The sequence below is a fragment of the Scyliorhinus torazame genome, chromosome 15 (assembly GCF_047496885.1).
Source record: "Scyliorhinus torazame isolate Kashiwa2021f chromosome 15, sScyTor2.1, whole genome shotgun sequence".
NCBI lineage: Eukaryota > Metazoa > Chordata > Chondrichthyes > Carcharhiniformes > Scyliorhinidae > Scyliorhinus > Scyliorhinus torazame.
In genome coordinates this window covers 54,528,158-54,545,480 of record NC_092721.1, presented here as the reverse complement: position 1 = coordinate 54,545,480, position 17,323 = coordinate 54,528,158, and positions in this window count along the sequence as shown.

The window sequence follows — 17,323 nt, the reverse complement described above, 5'->3', positions numbered from 1 at the left end:
AGAGAGAGCGAAAGCAGAGTGGGGACACAGTGTGGAGAGAGTGGGAGCAGAGTGGGTATTACACAGTGTGAGAGAGTGAGAGCAGAGTGGGTGCACACAGTGTGGAGAGAGTGGGAGCAGAGTGGGTATACACAATGTGCAGAGAGTGGGAGCAGAGTGGGTATACACAGTGTGGAGAGAGTGAGAGCAGTTTGGGTATACACAGTGCGGCGAGACTGAGAGCAGAGTGGGTGTACACAGTGTGGAGAGAGTGGGAGCAGAGTGGGTATACACCGTGGAGAGAGTGAGATCAGAGTGGATATGCACAGTGAGGAGTGAGAGAGCAGAGTGGGTATACACATTGTGGAGAGAGTGGGAGCAGAGTGGACGTACACAGTGTGGAGAATTGTGAGAGCAGAGTGGGTACACAGTGTGGAGTGAGTGAGAGCATAGTGGGCACACAGTGTAGAGAGAGCGAAAGCTGAGAGGGTACACAGTGTGGAGAGAGTGGGAGCAGAGTGGGTATACACAGTGTGAGAGCAGAGTGGGTGTACACAGTGTATAGAGAGTGGGAGCAGAGTGGGAAAACACAGTGTGGAGAGAGTGGGAGCAGAGTGGGTATACACAATGTGCAGAGAGTGGGAGCAGAGTGGGTATACACAGTGTGGAGAGAGTGAGAGCAGTTTGGGTATACACAGTGCGCCGAGACTGAGAGCAGAGTGGGTGTACACAGTGTGGAGAGAGTGGGAGCAGAGTGGGTATACACCGTGGAGAGAGTGAGATCAGAGTGGATATGCACAGTGAGGAGTGAGAGAGCAGAGTGGGTATACACATTGTGGAGAGAGTGGGAGCAGAGTGGACGTACACAGTGTGGAGAATTGTGAGAGCAGAGTGGGTACACAGTGTGGAGTGAGTGAGAGCATAGTGGGCACACAGTGTAGAGAGAGCGAAAGCTGAGAGGGTACACAGTGTGGAGAGAGTGGGAGCAGAGTGGGTATACACAGTGTGAGAGCAGAGTGGGTGTACACAGTGTATAGAGAGTGGGAGCAGAGTGGGAAAACACAGTGTGGAGAGAGTGGGAGCAGAGTGGGTATACACAGTGTGGAGAGAGTGAGAGCAGAGTGGGTATACACTGTGCGGAGAGACTGAGAGCAGAGTGGGTGTACACAGTGTGGAGAGAGTGCGAGCAGAGTGGGTATACACTGTGGAGAATGTGAGAGCAGAGTGGATATACACAGTGCGGAGTGAAAGAGCAGAGTAAGTATACACATTGCGGAGAGAGTGGGAGCAGAGTGGATGTACACAGTGTGGAGAAGTGTGAGAACAGAGTGGGTACACAGTGTGGAGAGAGTGAGAGCATAATGGGTAGACAGGAGAGAGTGAGAGCAGAGCAGGTATACAAAATGTGGAGAGAGTGAGAACAGAGTGGGTAAACACAGTGTGGAGAGAGAGAGAGCAGAGTGGGTACGCACAATGTGGAGAGAGAGAGAGCAGAGTGGGGACATACAGTGTGGAGAAAGTGGGAGCAGAGTGGGTATGCACAGTGTTGAGAGAGTGAGCAGAGTGGGTACACACTGTGGAGAGAGTGAGAGGAGAGGGGTATACACAGTGTGGAGAGAGAGAGAGCAGAGTGGGTACACACAGGGTGGAGAGAGAAGCAGAGTGGGTACACACAGTGTGGAGTGAGTGAGAGCAGAGTGGGTTCACACAGTGGGGAAAGAGAGAGCAGAGTGGGGACATACAGTGTGGAGAAAGTGAGAGCAGAGTGGGTATGCACAGTGTGGAGAGAGTGAGCAGGGTGGGTACACACTGTGGAGAGAGTGAGAGCAGAGGGGTATACACAGTGTGGAGAGAGAGAGAGAGCAGAGTGGGTACACACAGTGTGGAGAGAGAGAGCAGAGTGGGTACACACAGTGTGGAGAGAGTAAGAGCAGAGTGGGTGTACACAGTGTGGAGTGAGTCAGAGCAGAGAGGGTACACAGTGTAGAGAGAGTGAGAGCAGAGTGGGTACACAGTGTGGAGAGAGTGGGAGCAGAGTGGGTACACATAGTGAGGAGAGAGTGAGAGCAAAGCAGGTATACACGGTGTGGAGAGAGTGGGAACAGAGCAGGCATACAAAGTGTGGAGTGAGTGAGAGCAGAGTGAGCATAGACAGTGTGGAGTGAGTGAAAGCAGAGTTGGTATACACAGTGCGGAGTGAGTGAGAGCAGAGTGGTTATACACAGTGCGGAGTGAGAGAGAGCAGAGTGGGTATACATATTGTGGAGAGAGTGAGAGCAGAGAGTGTACACACAGTGTGGAAAGAGTGAGAGCAGAGTGGGTATACACGGTGTGGAGAGAGTGAGAGCAGAGCGGGGACAGAGTGTGGAGTGAGTGAGAGCAGAATGGGTATGCACACTGTGGAGTGAGTGAGAGCAGAGCGGGTATACACAGAAGGGAGAGAGTGAGAGCAGAGTGGGTATACACAGTGTGGAGAGAGAGAGCAGAGTGGATCTTCACAGTGCGGACTGAGAGAGCAGAGTGGGTATACACATTGTGGAGAGAGTGGGAGCAGAGTGGGTACACACAGTGTGTAGTGAGTGAGAGCAGAGTGGGTATACACAGTGTGGAGAGAGTGGGAGCAGAGTGGGTATACAGTATAGAGAGAGCGAAAGCAGAGTGGGGACACAGTGTGGAGAGAGTGGGAGCAGAGTGGGTATTACACAGTGTGAGAGAGTGAGAGCAGAGTTGGTGCACACAGTGTGGAGAGAGTGGGAGCAGAGTGGGTATACACAATGTGCAGAGAGTGGGAGCAGAGTGGGTATACACCGTGGAGAGAGTGAGATCAGAGTGGATATGCACAGTGCGAAGTGAGAGAGCAGAGTGGGTACACAGTGTGGAGTGAGTGAGAGCATAGTGGGCACACAGTGTAGAGAGAGCGAAAGCTGAGAGGGTACACAGTGTGGTGAGAGTGGGAGCAGATTGGGTATACAGAGTGTGGAGAGAGTGCGAGGAGAGTGGGTACACAGTGCAGAGAAAATGATAGCAGAGTGGATGTACACAGTGTGCAGAAGTCTGAGAGCAGAGTGGGTACACAGTGTGGAGATAGTGAGAGCAGAGTGGGTACACAGTGTAGAGAGAGTGAGAGCAGAGTGGGTACACAGTGTGGAGAGAGTGGGAGCAGAGTGGGTACACATAGTGTGGAGAGAGTGAGAGCAGAGCAGTTATACACAGTGTGGAGAGAGTGGGTACAGAGCAGGAATACAAAGTGTGGAGTGAGTGAGAGCAGAGTGAGCATAGACAGTGTGGAGAGAGTGAAAGCAGAGTTGGTATACACAGTGCGGAGTGAGTGAGAGCAGAGTGGGTATACACAGTGCGAAGTGAGTGAGAGCAGAGCGGGTATACACAGAAGGAAGAGAGTGAGAGCAGAGTGGGTATACACAGTGTGGAGAGAGAGAGCAGAGTGGATCTGCACAGTGCGGAGTGAGAGAGCAGAGTGGGTATACACATTGTGGAGAGAGTGGCAGCAGAGTGGGTATACACAGTGTGGAGAGAGTGAGAGCAGAGTGGGTACACAGTGTAGAGAGAGCGAAAGCAGAGTTTGGACACAGTGTGGAGAGAGTGGGAGCAGAGTGGGTATTACACAGTGTGAGAGAGTGAGAGCAGAGTGGGTGCACACAGTGTGGAGAGAGTGGGAGCAGAGTGGGTATACACAATGTGCAGAGAGTGGGAGCAGAGTGGGTATACACAGTGTGGAGAGAGTGAGAGCAGTTTGGGTATACACAGTGCGGCGAGACTGAGAGCAGAGTGGGTGTACACAGTGTGGAGAGAGTGGGAGCAGAGTGGGTATACACCGTGGAGAGAGTGAGATCAGAGTGGATATGCACAGTGAGGAGTGAGAGAGCAGAGTGGGTATACACATTGTGGAGAGAGTGGGAGCAGAGTGGACGTACACAGTGTGGAGAATTGTGAGAGCAGAGTGGGTACACAGTGTGGAGTGAGTGAGAGCATAGTGGGCACACAGTGTAGAGAGAGCGAAAGCTGAGAGGGTACACAGTGTGGAGAGAGTGGGAGCAGAGTGGGTATACACAGTGTGAGAGCAGAGTGGGTGTACACAGTGTATAGAGAGTGGGAGCAGAGTGGGAAAACACAGTGTGGAGAGAGTGGGAGCAGAGTGGGTATACACAGTGTGGAGAGAGTGAGAGCAGAGTGGGTATACACTGTGCGGAGAGACTGAGAGCAGAGTGGGTGTACACAGTGTGGAGAGAGTGCGAGCAGAGTGGGTATACACTGTGGAGAATGTGAGAGCAGAGTGGATATACACAGTGCGGAGTGAAAGAGCAGAGTAAGTATACACATTGCGGAGAGAGTGGGAGCAGAGTGGATGTACACAGTGTGGAGAAGTGTGAGAACAGAGTGGGTACACAGTGTGGAGAGAGTGAGAGCATAATGGGTAGACAGGAGAGAGTGAGAGCAGAGCAGGTATACAAAATGTGGAGAGAGTGAGAGCAGAGTGGGTAAACACAGTGTGGAGAGAGAGAGAGCAGAGTGGGTACGCACAATGTGGAGAGAGAGAGAGCAGAGTGGGGACATACAGTGTGGAGAAAGTGGGAGCAGAGTGGGTATGCACAGTGTTGAGAGAGTGAGCAGAGTGGGTACACACTGTGGAGAGAGTGAGAGGAGAGGGGTATACACAGTGTGGAGAGAGAGAGAGCAGAGTGGGTACACACAGGGTGGAGAGAGAAGCAGAGTGGGTACACACAGTGTGGAGAGAGTAAGAGCAGAGTGGGTGTACACAGTGTGGAGTGAGTCAGAGCAGAGAGGGTACACAGTGTAGAGAGAGTGAGAGCAGAGTGGGTACACAGTGTGGAGAGAGTGGGAGCAGAGTGGGTACACATAGTGTGGAGAGAGTGAGAGCAGAGCAGGTATACACGGTGTGGAGAGAGTGGGAACAGAGCAGGTATACAAAGTGTGGAGTGAGTGAGAGCAGAGTGAGCATAGACAGTGTGGAGTGAGTGAAAGCAGAGTTGGTATACACAGTGCGGAGTGAGTGAGAGCAGAGTGGTTATACACAGTGCGGAGTGAGAGAGAGCAGAGTGGGTATACATATTGTGGAGAGAGTGAGAGCAGAGAGTGTACACACAGTGTGGAAAGAGTGAGAGCAGAGTGGGTATACACGGTGTGGAGAGAGTGAGAGCAGAGCGGGGACAGAGTGTGGAGTGAGTGAGAGCAGAATGGGTATGCACATTGTGGAGTGAGTGAGAGCAGAGCGGGTATACACAGAAGGGAGAGAGTGAGAGCAGAGTGGGTATACACAGTGTGGAGAGAGAGAGCAGAGTGGATCTGCACAGTGCGGAGTGAGAGAGCAGAGTGGGTATACACATTGTGGAGAGAGTGGGAGCAGTGTGGGTACACACAGTGTGTAGTGAGTGAGAGCAGAGTGGGTATACACAGTGTGGAGAGAGTGGGAGCAGAGTGGGTATACAGCATAGAGAGAGCGAAAGCAGAGTGGGGACACAGTGTGGAGAGAGTGGGAGCAGAGTGGGTATTACACAGTGTGAGAGAGTGAGAGCAGAGTTGGTGCACACAGTGTGGAGAGAGTGGGAGCAGAGTGGGTATACACAATGTGCAGAGAGTGGGAGCAGAGTGGGTATACACCGTGGAGAGAGTGAGATCAGAGTGGATATGCACAGTGCGAAGTGAGAGAGCAGAGTGGGTACACAGTGTGGAGTGAGTGAGAGCATAGTGGGCACACAGTGTAGAGAGAGCGAAAGCTGAGAGGGTACACAGTGTGGAGAGAGTGGGAGCAGAGAGGGTATACACAGTGTGGAGAGAGTGGGAGCAGAGTGGGTATACACAGTGTGGAGAGAGTGGGAGCAGAGTGGGTATACACAGTGTGGAGAGAGTGAGAGCAGAGTGGGTATACACTGTGCGGAGAGACTGAGAGCAGAGTGGGTGTACACTTTGTGGAGAGAGTGCGATCAGAGTGGATATACACTGTGGAGACTGTGAGAGCAGAGTGGATGTACACATTGTGGAGAAGTGTGAGAACAGAGTGGGAACACAGTGTGGAGAGAGTGAGAGCAGAGTGGGTACACAGGAGAGAGTGAGAGCAGAGCAGGTATACAATATGTGGAGAGAGTGAGAGCAGAGTGGGTATACACACTGCGGAATGAGTGAGTGCAGAGTGGGTATACACAGTGCGGAGTGAGTGAGATAAGACTGGGTATGCAAAGTGTGGAGAGAGTGAGAGCAGAGTGGGTATACACAGTATGGAGTGAGTGAAAGAAGAGTGTATACACAGAGGGTATACACAGTGTGGGGTGAGTGAGAGCAGAGTGGGTACACTGGAGAGAGTGAGAGCAGAGCAGGTATACAAAAAGTGGAGCGAGAGAGAGCAGAGTGGGTAAACCCAGTTTGGAGAGAGAGAGAGCAGAGTGGGTAAACCCAGTTTGGAGAGAGAGAGAGCAGAGTGGGTATGCACAATGTGGAGAGAGAGAGAGCAGAGTGGGTATACACAGTGTGGAGTGAGTAAGAGCAGAGTGGGTATACACAGTGTGGAGTGAGTGAGAGCAGAGTGGGTTCACACAGTGTGGAAAGAGAGAGCAGAGTGGGTACATACAGTGTGGAGAAAGTGGGAGCAGAGTGGGTATGCACAGTGTTGAGAGAGTGAGCAGAGTGGGTACACACTGTGGAGAGAGTGAGAGCAGAATGGGTAGACAGGAGAGAGTGAGAGCAGAGCAGGTATACAAAATGTGGAGAGAGTGAGAGCAGAGTGGGTACGCACAATGTGGAGAGAGAGAGAGCAGAGTGGGGACATACAGTGTGGAGAAAGTGGGAGCAGAGTGGGTATGCACAGTGTTGAGAGAGTGAGCAGAGTGGGTACACACTGTGGAGAGAGTGAGAGGAGAGGGGTATACACAGTGTGGAGAGAGAGAGAGCAGAGTGGGTACACACAGGGTGGAGAGAGAAGCAGAGTGGGTACACACAGTGTGGAGAGAGTAAGAGCAGAGTGGGTGTACACAGTGTGGAGTGAGTGAGAGCAGAGTGGGTTCACACAGTGGGGAAAGAGAGAGCAGAGTGGGGACATACAGTGTGGAGAAAGTGAGAGCAGAGTGGGTATGCACAGTGTGGAGAGAGTGAGCAGGGTGGGTACACACTGTGGAGAGAGTGAGAGCAGAGGGGTATACACAGTGTGGAGAGAGAGAGAGAGCAGAGTGGGTACACACAGTGTGGAGAGAGAGAGCAGAGTGGGTACACACAGTGTGGAGAGAGTAAGAGCAGAGTGGGTGTACACAGTGTGGAGTGAGTCAGAGCAGAGAGGGTACACAGTGTAGAGAGAGTGAGAGCAGAGTGGGTACCCAGTGTGGAGAGAGTGGGAGCAGAGTGGGTACACATAGTGTGGAGAGAGTGAGAGCAGAGCAGGTATACACGGTGTGGAGAGAGTGGGAACAGAGCAGGTATACAAAGTGTGGAGTGAGTGAGAGCAGAGTGAGCATAGACAGCGTGGAGTGAGTGAAAGCAGAGTTGGTATACACAGTGCGGAGTGAGTGAGAGCAGAGTGGGTATACACAGTGCAGAGTGAGAGAGAGCAGAGTGGGTATACATATTGTGGAGAGAGTGAGAGCAGAGTGTGTACACACAGTGTGGAAAGAGTGAGAGCAGAGTGGGTATACACGGTGTGGAGAGAGTGAGAGCAGAGCGGGGACAGAGTGTGGAGTGAGTGAGAGCAGAATGGGTATGCACATTGTGGAGTGAGTGAGAGCAGAGCGGGTATACACAGAAGGGAGAGAGTGAGAGCAGAGTGGGTATACACAGTGCGGAGTGAGGGAGCAGAGTGGGTATACACATTGTGGAGAGAGTGGGAGCAGAGTGGGTACACACAGTGTGGAGTGAGTGAGAGCAGAGTGGGTATACACAGTGTGGAGAGAGTGAGAGCAGAGTGGGTACACAGTATAGAGAGAGCGAAAGCAGAGTGGGGACACAGTGTGGAGAGAGTGGGAGCAGAGTGGGTATTACACAGTGTGAGAGAGTGAGAGCAGAGTGGGTGCACACAGTGTGGAGAGAGTGGGAGCAGAGTGGGTATACACAATGTGCAGAGAGTGGGAGCAGAGTGGGTATACACAGTGTGGAGAGAGTGAGAGCAGTTTGGGTATACACAGTGCGGCGAGACTGAGAGCAGAGTGGGTGTACACAGTGTGGAGAGAGTGGGAGCAGAGTGGGTATACACCGTGGAGAGAGTGAGATCAGAGTGGATATGCACAGTGAGGAGTGAGAGAGCAGAGTGGGTATACACATTGTGGAGAGAGTGGGAGCAGAGTGGACGTACACAGTGTGGAGAATTGTGAGAGCAGAGTGGGTACACAGTGTGGAGTGAGTGAGAGCATAGTGGGCACACAGTGTAGAGAGAGCGAAAGCTGAGAGGGTACACAGTGTGGAGAGAGTGGGAGCAGAGTGGGTATACACAGTGTGAGAGCAGAGTGGGTGTACACAGTGTATAGAGAGTGGGAGCAGAGTGGGAAAACACAGTGTGGAGAGAGTGGGAGCAGAGTGGGTATACACAGTGTGGAGAGAGTGAGAGCAGAGTGGGTATACACTGTGCGGAGAGACTGAGAGCAGAGTGGGTGTACACAGTGTGGAGAGAGTGCGAGCAGAGTGGGTATACACTGTGGAGAATGTGAGAGCAGAGTGGATATACACAGTGCGGAGTGAAAGAGCAGAGTAAGTATACACATTGCGGAGAGAGTGGGAGCAGAGTGGATGTACACAGTGTGGAGAAGTGTGAGAACAGAGTGGGTACACAGTGTGGAGAGAGTGAGAGCATAATGGGTAGACAGGAGAGAGTGAGAGCAGAGCAGGTATACAAAATGTGGAGAGAGTGAGAGCAGAGTGGGTAAACACAGTGTGGAGAGAGAGAGAGCAGAGTGGGTACGCACAATGTGGAGAGAGAGAGAGCAGAGTGGGGACATACAGTGTGGAGAAAGTGGGAGCAGAGTGGGTATGCACAGTGTTGAGAGAGTGAGCAGAGTGGGTACACACTGTGGAGAGAGTGAGAGGAGAGGGGTATACACAGTGTGGAGAGAGAGAGAGCAGAGTGGGTACACACAGGGTGGAGAGAGAAGCAGAGTGGGTACACACAGTGTGGAGAGAGTAAGAGCAGAGTGGGTGTACACAGTGTGGAGTGAGTGAGAGCAGAGTGGGTTCACACAGTGGGGAAAGAGAGAGCAGAGTGGGGACATACAGTGTGGAGAAAGTGAGAGCAGAGTGGGTATGCACAGTGTGGAGAGAGTGAGCAGGGTGGGTACACACTGTGGAGAGAGTGAGAGCAGAGGGGTATACACAGTGTGGAGAGAGAGAGAGAGCAGAGTGGGTACACACAGTGTGGAGAGAGAGAGCAGAGTGGGTACACACAGTGTGGAGAGAGTAAGAGCAGAGTGGGTGTACACAGTGTGGAGTGAGTCAGAGCAGAGAGGGTACACAGTGTAGAGAGAGTGAGAGCAGAGTGGGTACACAGTGTGGAGAGAGTGGGAGCAGAGTGGGTACACATAGTGTGGAGAGAGTGAGAGCAGAGCAGGTATACACGGTGTGGAGAGAGTGGGAACAGAGCAGGTATACAAAGTGTGGAGTGAGTGAGAGCAGAGTGAGCATAGACAGTGTGGAGTGAGTGAAAGCAGAGTTGGTATACACAGTGCGGAGTGAGTGAGAGCAGAGTGGTTATACACAGTGCGGAGTGAGAGAGAGCAGAGTGGGTATACATATTGTGGAGAGAGTGAGAGCAGAGAGTGTACACACAGTGTGGAAAGAGTGAGAGCAGAGTGGGTATACACGGTGTGGAGAGAGTGAGAGCAGAGCGGGGACAGAGTGTGGAGTGAGTGAGAGCAGAATGGGTATGCACATTGTGGAGTGAGTGAGAGCAGAGCGGGTATACACAGAAGGGAGAGAGTGAGAGCAGAGTGGGTATACACAGTGTGGAGAGAGAGAGCAGAGTGGATCTGCACAGTGCGGAGTGAGAGAGCAGAGTGGGTATACACATTGTGGAGAGAGTGGGAGCAGTGTGGGTACACACAGTGTGTAGTGAGTGAGAGCAGAGTGGGTATACACAGTGTGGAGAGAGTGGGAGCAGAGTGGGTATACAGCATAGAGAGAGCGAAAGCAGAGTGGGGACACAGTGTGGAGAGAGTGGGAGCAGAGTGGGTATTACACAGTGTGAGAGAGTGAGAGCAGAGTTGGTGCACACAGTGTGGAGAGAGTGGGAGCAGAGTGGGTATACACAATGTGCAGAGAGTGGGAGCAGAGTGGGTATACACCGTGGAGAGAGTGAGATCAGAGTGGATATGCACAGTGCGAAGTGAGAGAGCAGAGTGGGTACACAGTGTGGAGTGAGTGAGAGCATAGTGGGCACACAGTGTAGAGAGAGCGAAAGCTGAGAGGGTACACAGTGTGGAGAGAGTGGGAGCAGAGAGGGTATACACAGTGTGGAGAGAGTGGGAGCAGAGTGGGTATACACAGTGTGGAGAGAGTGGGAGCAGAGTGGGTATACACAGTGTGGAGAGAGTGAGAGCAGAGTGGGTATACACTGTGCGGAGAGACTGAGAGCAGAGTGGGTGTACACTTTGTGGAGAGAGTGCGATCAGAGTGGATATACACTGTGGAGACTGTGAGAGCAGAGTGGATGTACACATTGTGGAGAAGTGTGAGAACAGAGTGGGAACACAGTGTGGAGAGAGTGAGAGCAGAGTGGGTACACAGGAGAGAGTGAGAGCAGAGCAGGTATACAATATGTGGAGAGAGTGAGAGCAGAGTGGGTATACACACTGCGGAATGAGTGAGTGCAGAGTGGGTATACACAGTGCGGAGTGAGTGAGATAAGACTGGGTATGCAAAGTGTGGAGAGAGTGAGAGCAGAGTGGGTATACACAGTATGGAGTGAGTGAAAGAAGAGTGTATACACAGAGGGTATACACAGTGTGGGGTGAGTGAGAGCAGAGTGGGTACACTGGAGAGAGTGAGAGCAGAGCAGGTATACAAAAAGTGGAGCGAGAGAGAGCAGAGTGGGTAAACCCAGTTTGGAGAGAGAGAGAGCAGAGTGGGTAAACCCAGTTTGGAGAGAGAGAGAGCAGAGTGGGTATGCACAATGTGGAGAGAGAGAGAGCAGAGTGGGTATACACAGTGTGGAGTGAGTAAGAGCAGAGTGGGTATACACAGTGTGGAGTGAGTGAGAGCAGAGTGGGTTCACACAGTGTGGAAAGAGAGAGCAGAGTGGGTACATACAGTGTGGAGAAAGTGGGAGCAGAGTGGGTATGCACAGTGTTGAGAGAGTGAGCAGAGTGGGTACACACTGTGGAGAGAGTGAGAGCAGAATGGGTAGACAGGAGAGAGTGAGAGCAGAGCAGGTATACAAAATGTGGAGAGAGTGAGAGCAGAGTGGGTACGCACAATGTGGAGAGAGAGAGAGCAGAGTGGGGACATACAGTGTGGAGAAAGTGGGAGCAGAGTGGGTATGCACAGTGTTGAGAGAGTGAGCAGAGTGGGTACACACTGTGGAGAGAGTGAGAGGAGAGGGGTATACACAGTGTGGAGAGAGAGAGAGCAGAGTGGGTACACACAGGGTGGAGAGAGAAGCAGAGTGGGTACACACAGTGTGGAGAGAGTAAGAGCAGAGTGGGTGTACACAGTGTGGAGTGAGTGAGAGCAGAGTGGGTTCACACAGTGGGGAAAGAGAGAGCAGAGTGGGGACATACAGTGTGGAGAAAGTGAGAGCAGAGTGGGTATGCACAGTGTGGAGAGAGTGAGCAGGGTGGGTACACACTGTGGAGAGAGTGAGAGCAGAGGGGTATACACAGTGTGGAGAGAGAGAGAGAGCAGAGTGGGTACACACAGTGTGGAGAGAGAGAGCAGAGTGGGTACACACAGTGTGGAGAGAGTAAGAGCAGAGTGGGTGTACACAGTGTGGAGTGAGTCAGAGCAGAGAGGGTACACAGTGTAGAGAGAGTGAGAGCAGAGTGGGTACCCAGTGTGGAGAGAGTGGGAGCAGAGTGGGTACACATAGTGTGGAGAGAGTGAGAGCAGAGCAGGTATACACGGTGTGGAGAGAGTGGGAACAGAGCAGGTATACAAAGTGTGGAGTGAGTGAGAGCAGAGTGAGCATAGACAGCGTGGAGTGAGTGAAAGCAGAGTTGGTATACACAGTGCGGAGTGAGTGAGAGCAGAGTGGGTATACACAGTGCAGAGTGAGAGAGAGCAGAGTGGGTATACATATTGTGGAGAGAGTGAGAGCAGAGTGTGTACACACAGTGTGGAAAGAGTGAGAGCAGAGTGGGTATACACGGTGTGGAGAGAGTGAGAGCAGAGCGGGGACAGAGTGTGGAGTGAGTGAGAGCAGAATGGGTATGCACATTGTGGAGTGAGTGAGAGCAGAGCGGGTATACACAGAAGGGAGAGAGTGAGAGCAGAGTGGGTATACACAGTGCGGAGTGAGGGAGCAGAGTGGGTATACACATTGTGGAGAGAGTGGGAGCAGAGTGGGTACACACAGTGTGGAGTGAGTGAGAGCAGAGTGGGTATACACAGTGTGGAGAGAGTGAGAGCAGAGTGGGTACACAGTATAGAGAGAGCGAAAGCAGAGTGGGGACACAGTGTGGAGAGAGTGGGAGCAGAGTGGGTATTACACAGTGTGAGAGAGTGAGAGCAGAGTTGGTGCACACAGTGTGGAGAGAGTGGGAGCAGAGTGGGTATACACAATGTGCAGAGAGTGGGAGCAGAGTGGGTATACACAGTGTGGAGAGAGTGAGAGCAGAGTGGGTATGCACAGTGCGGCGAGACTGAGAGCAGAGTGGGTGTACACAGTGTGGAGAGAGTGGGCGCAGAGTGGGTATACACCGTGGAGAGAGTGAGATCAGAGTGGATATGCACAGTGCGAAGTGAGAGAGCAGAGTGGGTACACAGTGTGGAGTGAGTGAGAGCATAGTGGGCACACAGTGTAGAGAGAGCGAAAGCTGAGAGGGTACACAGTGTGGAGAGAGTGGGAGCAGAGAGGGTATACACAGTGTGGAGAGAGTGAGAGCAGAGTGGGGATACACAGTGTGAGAGCAGAGTGGGTGTACACAGTGTGGAGAGAGTGGGAGCAGAGTGGGTATACACAGTGTGGAGAGAGTGGGAGCAGAGTGGGTATACACAGTGTGGAGAGAGTGAGAGCAGAGTGGGTATACACTGTGCGGAGAGACTGAGAGCAGAGTGGGTGTACACTTTGTGGAGAGAGTGCGATCAGAGTGGATATACACTGTGGAGACTGTGAGAGCAGAGTGGATGTACACAGTGTGGAGAGAGTGAGAGCAGAGTGGGTACACAGGAGAGAGTGAGAGCAGAGCAGGTATACAATATGTGGAGAGAGTGAGAGCAGAATGGGTATACACAGTGCGGAATGAGTGAGTGCAGAGTGGGTATACACAGTGGGGAGTGAGTGAGATAAGCGTGGGTATGCAAAGTGTGGAGAGAGTGAGAGCAGAGTGGGTATACACAGTATGGAGTGAGTGAAAGAAGAGTGTATACACAGAGGGTATACACAGTGTGGGGTGAGTGAGAGCAGCGTGGGTACACTGGAGAGAGTAAGAGCAGAGCAGGTATACAAAAAGTGGAGCGAGAGAGAGCAGAGTGGGTACACACTGTGGAAAGAGAGAGCAGAGTGGGTAAACCCAGTTTGGAGAGAGAGAAAGCAGAGTGGGTATGCACAATGTGGAGAGAGAGAGAGCAGAGTGGGTATACACAGTGTGGAGTGAGTAAGAGCAGAGTGGGTATACACAGTGTGGAGTGAGTGAGAGCAGAGTGGGTTCACACAGTGTGGTAAGAGAGAGCAGAGTGGGGAAATACAGTGTGGAGAAAGTGGGAGCAGAGTGGGTATGCACAGTGTTGAGAGAGTGAGCAGAGTGGGTACACACTGTGGAGAGAGTGAGAGGAGAGGGGTATACACAGTGTGGAGAGAGAGAGAGCAGAGTGGGTACACACAGTGTGGAGAGAGAAGCAGAGTGGGTACACACAGTGTGGAGAGAGTAAGAGCAGAGTGGGTGTACACAGTGTGGAGTGAGTGAGAGCAGAGTGGGTACACTGGAGAGAGTGAGAGCAGAGCAGGTATACAAAAAGTGGAGCGAGAGAGAGCAGAGTGGGTACACACTGTGGAAAGAGAGAGCAGAGTGGGTAAACACAGTGTGGAGAGAGAGAGAGCAGAGTGGGTACGCACAATGTGGAGAGAGAGAGAGCAGAGTGGGTATACACAGTGTGGAGTGAGTGAGAGCAGACTGGGTTCACACAGTGTGGAAAGAGAGAGCAGAGTGGGGACATACAGTGTGGAGAAAGTGGGAGCAGAGTGGGTATGCACAGTGTTGACAGAGTGAGCAGAGTGGGTACACACTGTGGAGAGAGTGAGAGGAGAGGGGTATACACAGTGTGGAGAGAGAGAGAGCAGATTGGGTACACACAGTGTGGAGAGAGAAGCAGAGTGGGTACACACAGTGTGTTGAGAGTAAGAGCAGAGTGGGTGTACACAGTGTGGAGTGAGTGAGAGCAGACTGGGTTCACACAGTGGGGAAAGAGAGAGCAGAGTGGGGACATACAGTGTGGAGAAAGTGAGAGCAGAGTGGGTATGCACAGTGTGGAGAGAGTGAGCAGGGTGGGTACACACTGTGGAAAGAGTGAGAGCAGAGGGGTATACACAGTGTGGAGAGAGAGAGAGAGCAGAGTGGGTACACACAGTGTGGAGAGAGAGAGCAGAGTGGGTAAATACAGTGTGGAGAGAGTAAGAGCAGAGTGGGTGTACACAGTGCGGAGTGAGTGAGAGCAGAGTGGGTATACACAGTGCGGAGTGAGAGAGAGCAGAGTGGGTATACATGAATGAGTGAGCATAGACAGTGTGGAGTGAGTGAAAGCAGAGTTGGTATACACAGTGCGGAGTGAGTGAGAGCAGAGTGGGTATACACAGTGCGGAGTGAGAGAGAGCAGAGTGGGTATACATATTGTGGAGAGAGTGAGAGCAGAGTGAGCATAGACAGTGTGGAGTGAGTGAAAGCAGAGTTGGTATACACAGTGCGGAGTGAGTGAGAGTAGAGTGGGTATACACAGTGCGGAGTGAGAGAGAGCAGAGTGGGTATACATATTGTGGAGAGAGTGAGAGCAGAGTGTGTACACACAGTGTGGAAAGAGTGAGAGCAGAGTGGGTATACACAGTGTGGAGAGAGAGAGCAGAGTGGATCTGCACAGTGCGGAGTGAGAGAGTAGAGTGGGTATACACATTGTGGAGAGAGTGGGAGCAGAGTGGGTACACACAGTGTGGAGTGAGTGAGAGCAGAGTGGGTATACACAGAGTGGAGAGAGTGAGAGCAGAGTGGGTACACAGTATAGAGAGAGCGAAAGCAGAGTGGGGATACACAGTGTGGAGAGAGTGGGAGCAGAGTGGGTATTACACAGTGTGAGAGAGTGAGAGCAGAGTTGGTGCACACAGTGTGGAGAGAGTGGGAGCAGAGTGGGTATACACAATGTGCAGAGAGTGGGAGCAGAGTGGGTATACACAGTGTGGAGAGAGTGAGAGCAGAGTGGGTATACACAGTGCGTCGAGACTGAGAGCAGAGTGGGTGTACACAGTGTGGAGAGAGTGGGAGCAGAGTGGGTATACACCGTGGAGAGAGTGAGATCAGAGTGGATATGCACAGTGCGAAGTGAGAGAGCAGAGTGGGTATACACATTGTGGAGAGAGTGGGAGCAGAGTGGACGTACACAGTGTGGAGAATTGTGAGAGCAGAGTGGGTACACAGTGTGGAGTGAGTGAGAGCATAATGGGCACACAGTGTAGAGAGAGCGAAAGCTGAGAGGGTACACAGTGTGGAGAGTGGGAGCAGAGAGGGTATACACAGTGTGGAGAGAGTGAGAGCAGATTGGGGATACACAGTGTGAGAGCAGAGTGGGTGTACACAGTGTGGAGAGAGTGGGAGCAGAGTGGGTATACACAGTGTGGAGAGAGTGGGAGCAGAGTGGGCATACACAGTGTGGAGAGAGTGAGAGCAGAGTGGGTATACACTGTGCGTAGAGACTGAGAGCAGAGTGGGTACACACAGTGTGGAGAGAGTAAGAGCAGAGTGGGTGTACACAGTGTGGAGTGAGTCAGAGCAGAGAGGGTACACAGTGTAGAGAGAGTGAGAGCAGAGTGGGTACCCAGTGTGGAGAGAGTGGGAGCAGAGTGGGTACACATAGTGTGGAGAGAGTGAGAGCAGAGCAGGTATACACGGTGTGGAGAGAGTGGGAACAGAGCAGGTATACAAAGTGTGGAGTGAGTGAGAGCAGAGTGAGCATAGACAGCGTGGAGCGAGTGAAAGCAGAGTTGGTATACACAGTGCGGAGTGAGTGAGAGCAGAGTGGGTATACACAGTGCAGAGTGAGAGAGAGCAGAGTGGGTATACATATTGTGGAGAGAGTGAGAGCAGAGTGTGTACACACAGTGTGGAAAGAGTGAGAGCAGAGTGGGTATACACGGTGTGGAGAGAGTGAGAGCAGAGCGGGGACAGAGTGTGGAGTGAGTGAGAGCAGAATGGGTATGCACATTGTGGAGTGAGTGAGAGCAGAGCGGGTATACACAGAAGGGAGAGAGTGAGAGCAGAGTGGGTATACACAGTGCGGAGTGAGGGAGCAGAGTGGGTATACACATTGTGGAGAGAGTGGGAGCAGAGTGGGTACACACAGTGTGGAGTGAGTGAGAGCAGAGTGGGTATACACAGTGTGGAGAGAGTGAGAGCAGAGTGGGTACACAGTATAGAGAGAGCGAAAGCAGAGTGGGGACACAGTGTGGAGAGAGTGGGAGCAGAGTGGGTATTACACAGTGTGAGAGAGTGAGAGCAGAGTTGGTGCACACAGTGTGGAGAGAGTGGGAGCAGAGTGGGTATACACAATGTGCAGAGAGTGGGAGCAGAGTGGGTATACACAGTGTGGAGAGAGTGAGAGCAGAGTGGGTATGCACAGTGCGGCGAGACTGAGAGCAGAGTGGGTGTACACAGTGTGGAGAGAGTGGGCGCAGAGTGGGTATACACCGTGGAGAGAGTGAGATCAGAGTGGATATGCACAGTGCGAAGTGAGAGAGCAGAGTGGGTACACAGTGTGGAGTGAGTGAGAGCATAGTGGGCACACAGTGTAGAGAGAGCGAAAGCTGAGAGGGTACACAGTGTGTAGAGAGTGGGAGCAGAGAGGGTATACACAGTGTGGAGAGAGTGAGAGCAGAGTGGGGATACACAGTGTGAGAGCAGAGTGGGTGTACACAGTGTGGAGAGAGTGGGAGCAGAGTGGGTATACACAGTGTGGAGAGAGTGGGAGCAGAGTGGGTATACACAGT